Here is a 16725-nt window from a genome sequence, read left to right on the forward strand (position 1 = left end):
AACCTTGACAAAGGGGAGAATTGATGTGTGAGGAACATACACCTTTCTTTGTGTTGAGGCTTGATCTGTAATTTTAAGTTATTTATTTCAATATTTGATGTGAATGTATGTTATGTGGAAAATGGCAACATTGTCTACCTGCTTTTACAAATATCCACTGTGCTATCCATCTGCCAGCATTCAAGAAAAAGGAGAACTATAAGAAGTAATGTTCTCCTTAAATATAATGTTTGTTGTTGTACTTTAAATTAAATATTATAAGCTCTAATATAGCAAAGCTTATCACTGTGACTAATAATATAGTTGTGGGATGAATCTTTGTCTTTTCCTAAATATATAGTTTGGTGTCACTATTTTCCCTCTTTGAGATACCAGAATCTAGGACTTACTAATTTGATCATGGAAGCTATTGCTGCTGTTGCACTGCTGGACTGGCTCACTTTAGATTAGGTGCACAAAGGTGAAACAATATGATTATTATAGATTGTGTGTACCACAGATTCTATAAATAAATTGTTACAGTAGATTTTAACAATTCTGCTACATATACCTGGCTTATAAAATATTATACTAGACTATTAAAAAATTGAACTGAGAAATGTTAGGTTCATATTTTGGAAAAGAGAAGTTTTGAATTTCTTGTCTGAACAATTTTCATGCCTATTTAAACTACTAATGAATGGTAAGTGGTCACTTTCTGTACATGCAAACAAATGTTTTAAGCCATTTTTTCCAATCAACATTTGTTCTTTGTACTGTGAAATTACCATAAATGAAGTAAATTAAAATTTAACTTACTAATATCATTTTACCTCTATTCAGAATAAACTAAATTGTAGGAAACACCCAAATTTGAATAAAAACTGATCTTCTCCACCCTTAAAAACAGTGTGTCCTGGAGGGCATGGTTCACATGTGTCTTTTGTGTCCGGTACAGTAGCTGAATCCCACAGTTAGTCATATCTACCCATATGGGACTACTGTGATCATCTAGTCTGAACTCTTGCAAAACACTGGCCATAGAACTTCCCTGAATTAGGTCCTGTTTGTATTAGACTATATCTTTTTAGCAAAAATATTCAATCAAGTTGTTCCAATGGCTAATTTCCCTCATTGTTTATAAACTTGTTCCTTCTCTATAGCAGCTGATTGTCCCAGTTCCTCTTCCTAGTTTGTAACATAATCTGGAAGTTTGATGTTATCCAGAGCTTTGTAAATTTCTGCATGAAAGTCTCTTGTATATTGTGACACTGATAGACCTGGCAATCTGGGTATGACCCAAAACAACAAGAGGCATTGAAATGTAATCAAGACAAAGAGACATAGGCACCGACTCCATGGGTGAGCTGGGGCTGCAGCACCCATGGGGGAAAAAATAGTGGGTGCTCAGCACCCACCAGCCACAGCTGGTTGGAGGTACCACCCCTGATTAGCTAATTGGAGGCTGGGGGAGGGGCTTGGGGGAAGGTGGAGAGCAACGAGTGGGTGAGGGCCTTGGGGAGTGAGCGGCGCAGGGCCAGGAAGAGACAGAGTGAGGGTGGGGACTTGGGAAGGGGGGAGCAGGAAGAGGTGGAGTGGGGGCAAGGCCTCGGGGCAGACCAGGGATGGAGCACCCCTGGGGAAAAGAAAAACTCTGTGCCTATGCAAAGAGAAATATTAGACTAGCAGTTGTCCACTCATTTATTTGTAGTAATAGCATCTACCCTTGATTTCTAAGTGTATTTGTTTGTTTACACCTATATCTCGTTGGAAGTTAAACAATCTAACTAGATTAGCTTGTAGATGCTAGTTCCATTTCATGTCTTAATTGCCTTAGTTATGTATGCGACTGTGTCCAGTTGACCTTAATATCAAAGGTGTAAGATACTGCAGGAAACTAATATTATCTACTTTGTTTTCAGTGTAACTACCTATGCTATAATGAAGTACCAACTATTTTCCTTATGTGAATGAATGCAACTAGTTTACCTGTGTATGCATAAGAAATAGAAGATTGTCTGTGTACTATTGCTTTGAAGCTAATCTGCGCTGCCTATTCTTCCTCTGGGAAAGGTCCTGTTGTGACAAGAGACTTGTCAGCTTGCTAGAGAACTATAAAGGAAAGCCCTGGGCCTGATCCATCTCTAGTCTGCTTAAACTTTGAACAGGGAAAGTATAAGTTGTAAGATGGAGATCTTCCAAATAATTTTTTAGGAATAACCTGGAAAATACTTGGAAAGACTTTACATCTAAGCTACCTTTGGGTTCTGACCTGTTGGGATGATTCCAGACTTTTTTTTTACAAGCTAGCAGTTTATTCCATCACTGCTGCTATCCTGAACCATGAACACTGGAAGTCCCTGGTATGTATATTGATCTTTTAACTATTTGCAACTCTCTTCTTTCTTTTTCTTTTTTTATTATTAAAGTTTGTTTTAGTTACTAAAGGATTGGCATCAGCATGATTATTAGGTAAGATCTGAGACTCATATGGACTAGGGGATAAGTGTCTGGTCCTTTGGGATTGGTGAACCTCATGTATGGTGAATCAGGTTTTCAGTAACCCCTCACTACGTTAGACTCTGTCTAGGTGGGAGCCAAGAGCTGGAATGCATAAAGAGGACTGTATTTGGCTTCTTGTTTACCCGTGTGGTATTACAGAAGCTATTGTGTTACTGGCTTGGTGAATCTAATGATAGAATAAACCATCAGTTTTGGCGATTGCCTGCCCTATTTCTTGCAGTCGGCCCTGAGTTTAGCATTCTCAGTGTGCCCCATCCAGGCACCTTGGGCACATATTTATTTAAAATTATAAAGTACTTCCACCAGAATCCTTCATTTGTCACTGTTTCAGCGATTAGACTGGTTTAGTGAGGGTCTGTATGAATGAATACATTTTTCTGTTAAGCTAAATTTATGCAATATGTCTTTCATTGCTCTCTCTCATAGCCAAAGACAGCTACCTTTCCCGGCTTCTGTTTAGTACCTGTGACTCTTCCATCTCCTTCATTCAGCCATGCACAATTTGCCTGCTCGTGCCCCAGATGCAGCTGATTCATAGGCTGATCCCTTTTCTCCTAGCCTTGATCAATGCTCTCTGGTTCTGGTTCCTAGAGGACACTCAGGTTTTCTGCTTTTTACAACAATAAGCACAGACTGCCAGATCCCTCTGGTCTCTCTCATTAGCCGGTCCGAGCACCTCCTTGCTAGTATTTTCAGGATGGTTGCGCCCATCAAACCTCTTCAGCTTATCAACTAATTTTGTATGTATGTGCACGCACTTCTTAGGACCGTGGGGGTCTCTCTATACTGGTTCCTCCTCCTTCTTTTGGCATAATTGTACCAAGCCTCTGGGCCCTGATTTAGTAACACCCCAAGATGAGTTGCACTCTATGCATATCATCCACGTGCTCAATTCTGCAAACACTTCCAAAGCTATTGTCTCGCATTTAAAGCATAAACTGGGATGTTGTTGGTGGTACTTACCCACCACACCCTGCTCACTTCCTGTATAAATGAGACTAAATAGGTGACAGTTTCCCCCTTTCCCTTGTGAGCCCCAGAGTATATCAGTGTTCTGCAGACCTCAGACTTGATAGTGAGTCAGTGCAGAACAGTAAAAAAATTTGTCCCAACAGTTGGGAACTTCTTGCATTAGAATGCTCATTTCCTAAAAAAGACTATTTTGAGATGAGGGAGCACTACAAATTGTTCATACTTGGCTGATTCCATAGGAAAAACAATTGTCCCAGGATGAAATTGTTTCTGCATTACAGGTAGATCTGGGTGAATAGTGCAATATGTTTCCCATTAATATTCACTCACATTGTGATGCTGGCAGACCAGGTTCTAGCTCATGTCAAGGCCCCAGGCCTCAAGAAATACTCTGAAATCCATAGCTGGAAACTAGTCTCATGTACCTGTGTGTTAGCATTATCAAAACTAATATTAGCTCTCAAATTTATAAGAATGTGTTCAGCGTGTTATAAAATGCTTGTAGGATGCTTCATGTGTTGTTCTCACTCACATTAGAACATGAGGTGTAGTTATCCGCAAACACTTATGAGCATGACCCTGTAACTCAGTAATCCATCAGATGAGAATGAAGCCTGGTAATGCAAATTATCTCTTACAAAAGATGTTAAGTCCTGTTCATTAAATCAAATGAGTCATGTGTGAGATCAAGGATCAAGACTTTAAATGCCTTCCTCCCGCTCCTGCCATCCATGAAGAAAGGACCTCTGTGGGAACTGTTGCGGTCAGCTTGGTTTCTGTGAGAAGCTATAAATATGGACACGGAAAAATTCTTTATCACTAGACTGCTTGGATTCTAATAGGGCAGAATAACTGAATGAGAAGCCTGAGATTCCCAGAGTTACTCTGGGTAGCCCTAAAAGACTTTTGGGAAACTGGCAGATTGCTATATCTCTGCTACCTTTTGAAATTATAGGCTGTGACTCACCCGTACATATATATTTTTTTACCTGCTTTAACCTCTCAATAACTCATTCCCTTTTCTGAGCTAAAAAACCTTTAGTTTACTATAGAATTGGCTCTCCGTATTTGTCTTTGTGAGATCTAGGATGCAAGTTGACTTGGGTGAGCTACTGGCCTCCTGGGACTGGGTGTAACCTGGAATATTTGATTTTTGGTGTAAGTGACCACTTATTACTTAGTCCAGCTTGCTTGGGTGGCAAAATAGACTGGAGTGTTTCAAGGGGATTGTCTGTGACTCCACTGTAGTATTTTGGGAGTTCACATTTAGCACTGGGTTGGCGAACTCTAATTATAGAACATACTACCAGTGGGTTGTCTGCCCTGCTTTTGACAGTCTGCCCTGATGTAGGATGTCATGGAATTGAGCCACTCCAGACAGCGTGACCCCAGTATTTAAATTGGCCATGTGCTGTGCCTTTTCACGTTTGTTTTTCCACAAACGCTGAAGTGACCAAGTTGATGAATATTTGCAGAAACCAAATTGCAAAGTTATACATACTAATGTCTGAGGCAACTGAATTTTTAATTTATACATGTGAACTTTTGTACATTAATTGACATTTGCAGTCTCCTCCAATTCAGGAACCAAAAATACCATGTGTCTCTTCTGATCAGTGAGAGCTCAGCAACACAGCCCAGTTTTTAAACATTGAGTATTGCATGCTTGTAGCAAACTGTTCATGATCAATCCAGAAGTATTTTTAAGACCACAAAAATGTGAGTAAATTCAGTTGATGAATATCCTTTGACAAACTTGTAATCTGATCATGGACAGTTAACCAAGAAGAAAAACCAGTCTTATTTTGGACAGGGTAAAGGAAGTTCTACCAGTGAGGAAGAAGACGGACACTTGTGAATTGCAGTGGAGGGGGAGAGGACAATACCACATCTAGTAGACAGATGGCCTGGAGCAATTTGGCTACCTCCTCTCTACAGATGATGCCAGCAAGCATGATTAAGGTTACAGATCTGTCACAGAGGTCACGGATTCTGTGATTTTTAGGAGACTGCTGTGACTTCTTGAATATTCCAATAATTCAGCCCCGGGCAGCGGGGCTTGGACTTCAACAAATCCATGATTTATTGTTTATTGCCCACGTCTTGTCCATGACTTGTAATAAAAAATACTCGTGCCAAAATCGTAGGCTTAAGCATGAATCTGCTTCATGTGTTTTGAAGTGCTCATACACATGAGGCTAGTTTGTTTTTGCATGTAAAGGCCGTGTACAAAAAATTACATCTGCACTATCAGACACATGTATATAAATCTAAATGATAGATTATAGCATGTCTATTTTATATCTTCATAATCAGTGAGTGTCTATTTGGGATTATGGAAATCCTGAATGTAATAAAGTGTGACAATCTTGACCTTTCTGTCAAGTACATCTGAGCAATTTTTGTGTACCGGTTAGGTAAATAACTGACGAGTCTTATAATGAAAATCCTGACACTACCGCTAATAAACTTAGGTACTGATTGGCCTATTGTCATAGTAACACTTCTTCATCACTAATCCTGAGCCTGCATATTTTCCTTATATTTAAGAGTTTAAAAATATTTGTGTAAATTACTGACCTATATATAATACATTCTAAACAGTTCTTCATTATCTACTCTTTTTGTAGGTAATTACAGGTATTCTGATAAATAACTTGTTCTTTTGATCCTTCACCATACATCTGAGATGTAAAAGGGTGTTAATGTTTTACTACTCATTAGGAAACTTTAATTATCCATATAATTTATCTTTTTAAGTAGGTGAAGAAAAGTTCAGTTTCATCAATATCAGAGCCAGATGTATTCAGCTTCTGTATTTTTGAATGTACATATGCTATAAAGTGCAGCATCTAATATTGAAAACTGGAAATAGAAAATGGCATCACTTCATATATTCATAGATTTGAATGCCAGAAGGGACCATTATAATACTTAACCTGACCTCCTGTGTAACATAGGCCATAGAACTTCCCCATAATAATTCCTAAAGAAATCTTTTAGGAACATATCCAATCTTGATTTTAAAAAATATCAGTAATGGAGAATCTACCATGTTGCTTGGTAAATTGTTCCAGTGGTTCATTATTCCCCCTGTCAAAAATGTACACCTTATTTCCAGTCTGAATCTGTCTAACTTCAATTTCCAGCCATTGGATTGTTAACCTTTCTCTTCTAGACTGAAGACCCCATTATTAAATATTTGTTCCCCCTGTAGATACTTACAGACTCTGATCAAGTAACCCTTTGACCTTCTTTATATTAAGCTAAATAGACTCAAAGAGCTCAATCATTATAAGGCACGTTTTCTAATCCTTTAAATATTCTCGTGGCTCTGCTGTTAACTATTTCCAGTTTATCAGTATCCTTCTTGAATTGGGGGCACTAAACTGGGCACAGTATTCCAGCAATGGTTACATGATTGCCAAATAGAGGTAAAATAACCTCTCTACTCCTACTTGAGATTTTCCTGTCTATGCATCCCATGATCGCATTACCTCTTTTGGCTACAGTGTCACACTGGCAGCTCCTGGTCAGACCCCAAAATCTTTCAAGTCAGGACTGGTCAGATAAATTACATGACATGTTTCCAATTCCCAAATTGGATGAGTGTGCAAGAATCTGTGCAAATTTAAAATTCCCTTTTAACAAATAATCATAGTGATCTTTGCAATTAGATTTCTACTTTTTTACTTTTTTTCTTTTACTACTAATTTGCTATATTTTCAATAAAATTTGATCATTTCAGGGATTTAGAGCACAAAATGATGCAAAATATGGCCAAGGAGAATTAATTCAAGAATTCAAATGAAATCTATAATTCCCAGATTGCTTTCAAGCATCATAGTACAGTTAAGTGAGTTAAATAATTAAGGCATATAGAAGGCATCAGTCTATAGTGTTTTCTCATATGGGGAGCAAAGGAGAAAAGGAACCTTTTCTCCACCTCCTATGGAAGAGGTGGAAAGGGTTCAAACTCATAGCTGTTCATAACCTGGAGCTCCCCATTCAGAGTCCTTACACTAGCATTACCAGAAAAAAGATGGTTAGGAGGAATACACCCTCTACACTGATCTACTGGCAGATATCTCATCAAATGAATTATCTCCAAAATCTCTTCTCCCCCCCCCTCCCTCGCCACTTCCACACAAACCTGGGACCCTGTAACAAATAGCCAACAACATTTCAAATTCCTAGGGAAAGCAAAATGAAACCTCTTCCATGAATGTTATCAGTTTCTTTGCTAACAATCTTATCACCTACTACTGCTCCATGTTGGATACTGTAGATAAACATATACATTGAAAAATAAATAAATTAGCCGCCACACTGACAAATTATTTTTTTTAACTATAACATTCTACTGAGTCTCTCCAACTTCGTCCTTAACAGTAGTGTATTACAGCTATGCAGGAAGAATGGTGTTGTGGTTAGGACCCTAAAATGGGACTCAGGAGATCTGGGCTTAGTTCTCAGCTTACCCACAGCCTTCGTGTGTGACCTGGGGCAAGCCACTTTAGCTTCTCTGTGCCTCGATTTTCCATTGTAAAACAGTGTTGTAAGCAGAAAAGTGATCAAAGGCTTATAGTAGTTACATATGTTCAGAATCCCCAAACCAAAACTTTCATTATTCTATAGCAAGGAATAGCTTTTAGAATGGCAGAAGGGCTTCAGAAGTGAAATAGAGGAAAGGCAGATCAAGTGAACATATATTTCAGATTTCCCTCCTTCTGTTCAAGTCACAATTTGTGATCAAGATGATTGCATGTAGGTGATAGGAATAAAATACTGGCTTGATCTGAGGGCCGTGCTCTAGCTACCACACTTAAGTGTGCATCTTTTGTTCATCAGTGATTTTTACTTTTGCTATGTAGCTGTGAATACCTTGTGCAAGAGAAGACAAATAGAAAACCATATAGCAAACTAACTTTGCTTCTATAAAACACCTGCTCATATGCTGTATTTTGAATGTTGCTTTAATTATACAAATACCCCTATGACAAAGGCTGTAATCACTCTGCTATAAATTAACATGCTTTTGTTCTATAATATGATCATATTATTTATGCACAGTAAATGTCCATACTGTTGTCAGATGTACATTCTTAACATGAGAAATATGCTGAGCACTTCTTTGTATCTAGGCCAGCATTTCCCAATGTGACACATGTACCCCACTGAGGGGGCACAAAGGACTAGCCATGATGGGCATAAGATGGATAGGCCTTTAATAACATATGGTGCGCTGAAGTTGGATGCAACTAGTTCTCTTTTCCTGCAGGGAAGATTGAGAAATGCTGAGATGGACCATGAACAGGATGCTTGTGGTATTGTAATAAGTTATATTGTCATAAATTATTCTACCCTCATTCTCAGAGTAGTGAGTGCATGTGGCTTGGGACAGGCACAAGCTGAGGATGGTGGGGGGGAATAGAAACTAAAATCAAGTGTTTTGGCATGACACTTTAGATAGCCTGCTGTTGGGTCACAAGAACTGTGCGAAGGGTCTGGTTAGATTAGAGGACAGTTAGTTTTTAAGATAATGTCTCACTTTATTGGGATACCTGTGATGCAATTTATAGATAAAATAGGACATGAATGTATTTGATGTCATTTGTTGGTCATTGTATAGTTTACAATCTTTTTTCCAATCTAATATCGTATCTTCATATGTTTATACAATAACATTCCATTTTGTTCTATTGTATATAACATGCCTCAATCACTAACAACTCTGATTTTTGGTTTTCCTGTTTGCTGGACAAAGTGTGTGTGGGTGGTGGGGGGAGGAAGGAATCTTTCTCTCAAAAGGGACATTGCTTGTGCAACCAAAATACTAGATGTTCATAGAGGATGAAAATCTGTTTTGGTGACTTATATTACAGCTTGTGCTGCTGATAGTCTAGCTAGCTACGAACAGATGAGATGCTTCATTGGCTCATCTCAAAAGTGCAATGTAACTCTAGTTAAATGTCATTCTAACCTTTTTTTTTTTTTTTTTTTTTTTTAAACATAAAAATACCTCTGCAAAATGAACCAAGTTTCATGGATGATTTTACTGAATTATTTGACTGCCTACATTTGGAGCTGTTTCTATATAGATTATTTGGCTTGAAAGACTACAGCATAACACTGAGTCATAATGATTACTGTTGGCACTCCACGGAGCGCAAGCTGCCTTTTGGGGAAAAAGATGAAAGTATACATATGAAGGTGGGAGATTACTTTCTCAGAGCGATGAATCCTCGGAAGGCTTTAAGGACATTAATGTTGGAAGAATATCCATTTGTTAGGACTTGTTACAGTTTCCCATCTATTCGTTAATTTTCAGGTACACAAGAAGCAGGACACGTGCAATTACTATAGTCTGTATAATGAAATCAATAGCTTCAGAATGATGGTCCACCTTTGTGCTGCTTGCATGTTAGCCATACTATTTATCACCAAAAGAAATCTTCAATATTCTTCCCAAAACATACTTTCAGATGAGAACATGAACAATTACATTACTTGCCATTCCCAATGGGTTCTTTTTAGAGTCCCAAAATGGCACAATGGTTATTACTGTGGTGAACATTAGAAAGAAAGTGAGAGACCTTTCCTCTTATGTCCGTGAATAATAGAACTGGGGGGTAAAAGGAAATATTCAATGTTCTGTCACTTCAAGACCTATGAGAGTGTCCTGGACCTACAGTACATCCCAGCTATCTGAATTGCACATGCACATGATGGGTGTAGTGGGTTAGGGTCATAGATTTACCCAGTCCATATGCATATATGCACTTTGTGTCCTTGACTGAAATTAACTATGTACTATTTTCTTGGAAATGGATGCTAGTGACATGCAATGTCCGGACTGACCACAGAGTCCAGTTCTTATTTGCCCACCACTAGGAGGACTGCTTTGTCCCAGCCTTGCAATGAGCTCCATACTGGGGTAGGGTTCTGCCCAAGTACAGATATTTGCAAGGCTAAGGCTTTAGTTAATTCAGGTAAAAAATTAGTTAATTGAGCTTTAAAAAATTAGCTAAAAAGGGTATTGATCTGTTAGAATCTGAGACTAGTTTCCTGTTACTTTTGAGCTTTATACAATTTGAAACTTGGTGCCTGAAGGAAGACACTGTTCTCCAGCAAGCAGGAGTGTAACAAGGTATAAAAGTGATTTGGCATGTAGGGGATTATGGATTCCTGCCTATCACATGTCTGATCTGAGTGAGGTTATAAAAAGAGTAAGGAATCTGGTGCAAAGGTATCTTAAGGGAAGAATATGAACATCTCTCCTCCTCACTGGCTGAAGCTGGAAAGGCTGTGGGTGATTGTCACCCATTAGTTGGAGCTGAATTTTTTGTCCTGGTTTTGATTTTGGAAACAAAGCAAGATCTGAGGAAAAGAGTGTGCAGTGACCCTGTAGCTCAAGGTTTTAGGTTTTCTTCCTTGGCTGGTGAGTTTGCACACTGGTTTGCAAAGAGTAGTGTAAAACAGCATACTCAGACCATTACAGCTAACATCAAGAAAAAACATAAGTATTGATGGAAAAACAACTTTTCCTAGATATTTAGTTCTTGGATGAACTTTATAAAATAAATGAAAATATTGCATCTTTATATAATAAAGTCCATGTTGTGCAAAACCACATAGGACTTAATAAACACCAATGATTTTTGATGCCATAGATGCAGTGGTGAGCTGGAGCCAGTTCGCACCGGTTCGCTGGAACCGGTTGTTAAATGTAGAAGCCCTTTTAGAACCTATTGTCCCTTAAAAGGGCTTCTACATTTAACAACCGGCCAAAAGTGCCAGGCCATGGGTGCTCCGGGACTGGAGCACCAACGGGGAAAATTTGATGGGTGCAGAGCACCCACCGGCAGCTCCTCGCCCGGCCCCAGCTGACCTCACCTCCGCCTCCTCCCCTGAACGTGCCACCCCGCTCTGCTTCTCTGCCCCCCCCCAGGTTTCCCGCGAATCAGCTGTTTGCGCGGGAAGCCTGGGAGGGCTGAGAAGCAGGCGGCGGCTTCACGCTCAGGCCCAGGGAGGCGGAGGCAGAGCAGAGGTGATCTGGGGTAGGGGGGCGTGAGGAGGGCCACCGGCGCCACAGCAGGTAACAGGACACCTTAGCTGTTTTATATAATGCTTTTCGTCTATAGATCTTGGCACTTGACGAATGTGTTAGATAGTAAAGCCTGATATTAAGAACCTTCTTATTCAATTATATAGTACCATAGAAAATAAAGTCAAAATTTTTTTGGAGTATAATAGACGTTTTTTACAATGGGATTAATATACTCAAGTAAACCGGATCTAGTTCAAACTCACCTGTCTGTACTAAATGCAATCTATGGAGAACCCACACCAGAAGACTAGAAAGTAATCAGTGACGGAAATAACAAAGACATTAACATCTGCATATCAGTTTCACTAAGGAATTATCTGTATCTTGCAATATAAGAAAATGGAAAAAAAATTCATAAGCAAAATGTTTATCAAAGGATAAATCTAAGGATAGCCGCCTGAGGACTCATGTTTGGCAATGGTATTTGTGGTTTTATCAAAATGAATCACTGCAGAAAATGGCTTAATCTAATAAGTACTTTGGATGGAAACTATTTCAGCATGAAAAGGATTTAACTTAATATAATTCCCCACCACCCAGATGAGAACATCACCCAGGCCTTTTGTTAACACTCAGTTCATTCACAGAATCACTTGGTAACAATATGCAAATCTGCACAGCAATAATATCTGTCCATATTTATATTTTAAAAAAGCAATCCTAATGGTAATTTATTTATAAGACAAAATGAACAACTCAAAATAAGCCTAGAGGACTCCAAAGCATAGATTGAATGAATGGATGTGTATCACAATCCTCAAAAGACACATTCATTTATCATGGCTGAGAGAGACAGCAGGAGTGAAAAAATTCCTTTTGTTCCAAAGAGTCAAGTGATGAACTGTAAACTGATTTGCAAGATGTCGTGATTGGCCTAATCTAATGGGGGGAGAGGAGGAACGGAAAGCTGTAACTAATAAAAGGTACTGTCTGCATGAAACAATCAACAGCGTCTCCCTAGACCTAGATGAAATTTTGTAAAGTCAAAAATGTTGATTTCTATTCATAGAAGTTTTAAATTTGGACTAAAAAGGGGGGATGGAGGGAAATTTTCAATGACAATTTTAACTTTTTCTTCAGTTTTGACTCAATCTACTTAATATGCACCTTTTTAATCTCTCTCTTCAGGACTGCAAGGCGCACGCAATCCTGACTGAACCATCTAAAACAAATCAAAATGTAACCGATGATAAAGCCAACTCTTTGGGACCTAATAGAAGGTTTGTTGTCAGAGGAATAATTGTATTGCTTGTTTGAAAATTGTGAAGTATGACATTTAAAGTTGCCTTCCTGTAGTGGAATCACCAAGGAAAGGTGGGGTCAGCACTGCAAGCTTGCTTTCCAACAGGATGAATTACCTCATGCAATGCAGATGTCCCTCTGGGGTGTAAATTGGATCCCCCTTGTGTCAATCTGTCCTTTTTATCTCTAGTTCTGATCCAAGCCCAAAGCAAATGTTGCACAGTCACTAAGTTGTCAGAGAATTATTGCTTTGTAGAGGTCATAAAGATCCTTGGATGTAAGGCCCACAGAGGAACATCAGTTCTATTGATTCTGATTTTAGCTTTTAGTTTCAAATGTAGAGTCCTCATCATCATTACAAGAATAGTTCAAACCTGTTCAGACCTATTGTGATATCGTGATAGTTTTTGTGAAACTCTGGAAGCTTGTCAGTGTCCACAGGTGTTACTATAGAGCAGTTTTGCTTTGGTGAAAAGATACCTTCAGCAATAGTATAATATTAATGCCCCAGATTTTCAGTTGAACTCAGCAGAATGCTGAGAGGGGGATCCCCAGAAAGCTGGCTGTGGCTCCTTGAGTCTGGGACCTGTTTTATTCCAGTCCTGGCCTCAGTGCATTTAATGTGTTCTAAAACGATATCAGCTGATAAAGGGCCATCCACCAGATGGGAATTGTGTGCTAGCCATGCTCCCTTCCTGTTTCCATCGCGCTCCTCCCCCTCTGCCCCCATGCTGCGTTGGGGTCTGTAGTGGAGGGGGGCCATAGGAATTGGATGTCAGCTGCATTTCAGCTGGGGAATACCTAGCTAGGAAGACTTGGCTACTTCCTGGGCTTTTTGTGCTGCCAGAGCATTGCAAAGAGCAAGACTGCCACTCATTACAATTATAGTTGTCCATGTCTTAACAGGGGTATATAAGTTTCATTAAAATGGAATAGGGCTTCAGTTTTTTCTCCCTTATCTTGATAACTTATGCAAAACCAAACTATAGAGCAATTTGATAATGAAGCATGGAATAAGGATGTAAAAGAAGACTACTTATCAGGCAACCAGATTTGCTAGCTGAATGTCCATACTTTTGCATACAGATGTTGCTATTAAAAAGAAATCCAGCTTTATGGAGCCACAGGAAATTCTAGACTTTGATAGACTGAGGCTAGAGTGGGAAATGATGAAACTCGTAATTCACTGAAAGTAGGACACAATGTAGAACATGTTCTAACTTGCAGTATTTTAAGAGTTGATCCTTACATGGAATCAGACTAGAACTGTTGCAACCATATGTTTGTCAAACGAGTCTATAGCTGTACCTGATATGTCTGTTTATACCTGTACAAAACCCTGTGCATTACAAGGCAAAAGTCTTAATTTTAATTTAATATTTACTTTCATTTGTTTTCCAGTTATTAAAAGTTGAAGGTGTAGCATTCTTTGTGGATGTTTGCTACCAAAACCACAAACAAAACACAAGGAAATGTAGGAATAAAATTACAAATTGGTGAGAAAAACGAGGACTCCTTGTGGCACCGTAGAGACTAACAAATTTATTTGGGCATAAGCTTTTGTGGGCTAGAACCCACTTCATCAGATGCATGGAGTGGAAAATACAGGAGCAGGTATAAATACATGAAAAGATGTGAGTTGCCTTACCAAGTGTGAGGTCAGTCTAATGAGACAAATCAATTAACAGCAGGATACCAAGGGAGGAAAAATAACCTTTTTGAAGTGGTAATGAGAGTGGCCCATTTCAGACCGTTGACAAGAAGCTGAGTGTAACACTAGGGGAAAATTAGCCCACTTATGCCCGAATAAAACTCATGCCCAAATACATTTGTTAGTGTCTAAGGTGCCACAAGGACTCCTCGTTGTTTTTGCTGATACAGACTAACACGGCTACCGCTCTGAAATTGGTGACAGCAGAACATTTTAAAATGGTGGGATTTAAATTACCTCTGTTCTGGGATTGATTGAGTTCACACCATTATGCTGACGTGTCACCTGTTTGGGGCATGCAGCCCCTCTTCAGTATGTCAAAGGAAGCAGAATGTACTTTTTGGATTAGTAAACAGTGATGACAAGACATACTAAAGCCATTAATCATTTACTTAATCTAGCAGTCACATGGGCAGGTGAAGCATGACACACATTTGTATCCATAGTCATGTAATAGCAATTACAAAAAAGTGGTTATCTAAATACGTAAGATGCGCTGCACATCCCCATCTTATGCAATCTCTTCGATACAGTCTTTGCAGGGGACAGGTGCTTAACAGCTAGTTTGAGAGCTCTTTATTTGAGAACCAGCACTGAAAATTTGAGCGACGAGCTGCTTGATTGGCCAATGGCACAGCAATATCAATGAACGGCCCATGTAAGATGATGGCCAGTCATGAGGAGAAATTTTTTTAATGTTTAATTTTTAGATGTTGGATATGGGAGTAGAAATTAAGGGTTTTTGAATGGTGGGGCAAGATGAGTTGGCCTTGCATATTTTTTGAATAACCCTAATTATTCTCAAATTTGCCTGCATGCTTTCGGAAGCCACCAGCTTCCAATGGAAAATGTAGGCCAAATAGTAAGAAACCATGACAGAACTATAAGACTCAAGACAGGTGGCATCAGAGATTCTCTTGTTAGTTTCTGTTGGTGGTGGATCTCTTGGGGAAACTCATATTGACAAGTTTCAGAGTAACAGCCGTGTTAGTCTGTATTCGTAAAAAGAAAAAAGAAAAGAAGTACTTGTGGCACCTTAGAGACTAACCAAATAAACTGGTTAGTCTCTAAGGTGCCACAAGTACTTCTTTTCATATTGACAAGTTATCCTGAGTATTGATTTGAGAAACTGATCTGCCTTGGGAGAGGTGGCTGACTTCCAAATGCTTATAGTTTGAAAATAGGGAGAATAAGCTCTGTGGGTTTTGGTTTCTGTGGGCTATATGTAACAGACCCTGCAGAATGAGTTTACAGAAGTTGGCTTGTAACAATCTTATGATGGCTCACTTGGAGGATGGATACTGAATCCAGGCCACCAAGAAACTTCCCCTCCTGAGCCTCTTGACATTTCTGCGCAACTAGTGGTTTCCAAGATCTGTCCTGGGTCCTGATTCAGTAGATTGCTTTCTTGGTATTTTCAATGGCAGTAAGTGACAACTACACCCCTCTTCCTCAACTTCAGGGAGGATACTAAGTGGGGAGTGACATAGCCAGGTCACTGGAAGGTAGTGGAATGCAGCAGCCTCTCTGTATGCTTAGACCACAGGGAGAGGGGAAATTCCCAATGCCATAGAGCAACCACTGCTAGATTAAGGCAGGGGCAGATAGTGCCACACAATCCATAGTGTGGTAGCTGGGAACTGCTAGTTGGTTATGGGGCTTCACTTCCTCAGTGTGCATTTACTGAGGAATCCCCGAGAGATTCTATTTGTGTTTCTGGTGGAAAGTTTTACTATCTTATTCATGGTCTGAGATAAACTACTAAATATTGCTATGAATTCTGAGCTCTTTCCAATATACAGAGGTGTATATAATATTGTTTTGTAACTTCCACTTTTAAAAGAAAACAAAAATAATCAGATAGCTAGTCCGTGTACTACACCCAGTATCCAAAATATGACATAACATCTGTTTCATCATGCATTCGGCCTCAGTAACTCCTTCCTTTGCAATCCTTAACAAGAGGAGAGAGAACTCACAATAACTAGAATATGTATTTATCAAGATTCTAGTGGGCATAAAGTCTTTTCAATGATGCTAAACTGCTTATTGAATTCATGAGATGAGAATTATTAGCAGAATCACGGTGGGTGAGGCAATATATTTTTCTGGAACAACTTCATTGGTGAAAGAGACAAGCATTTGAGCTTACTCAGAGCTGCTGTTTGGGTTTGGGAGAAGTCCAGTA

The 16725-nt window shown here is 39.2% G+C and overlaps 1 long non-coding RNA gene across 1 annotated transcript in view; it reads left to right on the top strand.

Annotated features, from left to right (window-relative positions):
• LOC141988196 (uncharacterized) overlaps nt 1–12889 on the top strand; it is a 33977-nt gene extending 21088 nt beyond the window's left edge. Inside the window, exon 3 of the long non-coding RNA XR_012639692.1 lies at nt 12713–12889. This is a non-coding gene — a long non-coding RNA (uncharacterized LOC141988196). The remainder of the gene's footprint in view (nt 1–12712) is intronic.
• Nucleotides 12890–16725: the final 3836 nt, after the last annotated feature.

Source organism: Natator depressus, chromosome 5, assembly GCF_965152275.1.
Source record: "Natator depressus isolate rNatDep1 chromosome 5, rNatDep2.hap1, whole genome shotgun sequence".
Lineage (NCBI taxonomy): Eukaryota > Metazoa > Chordata > Testudines > Cheloniidae > Natator > Natator depressus.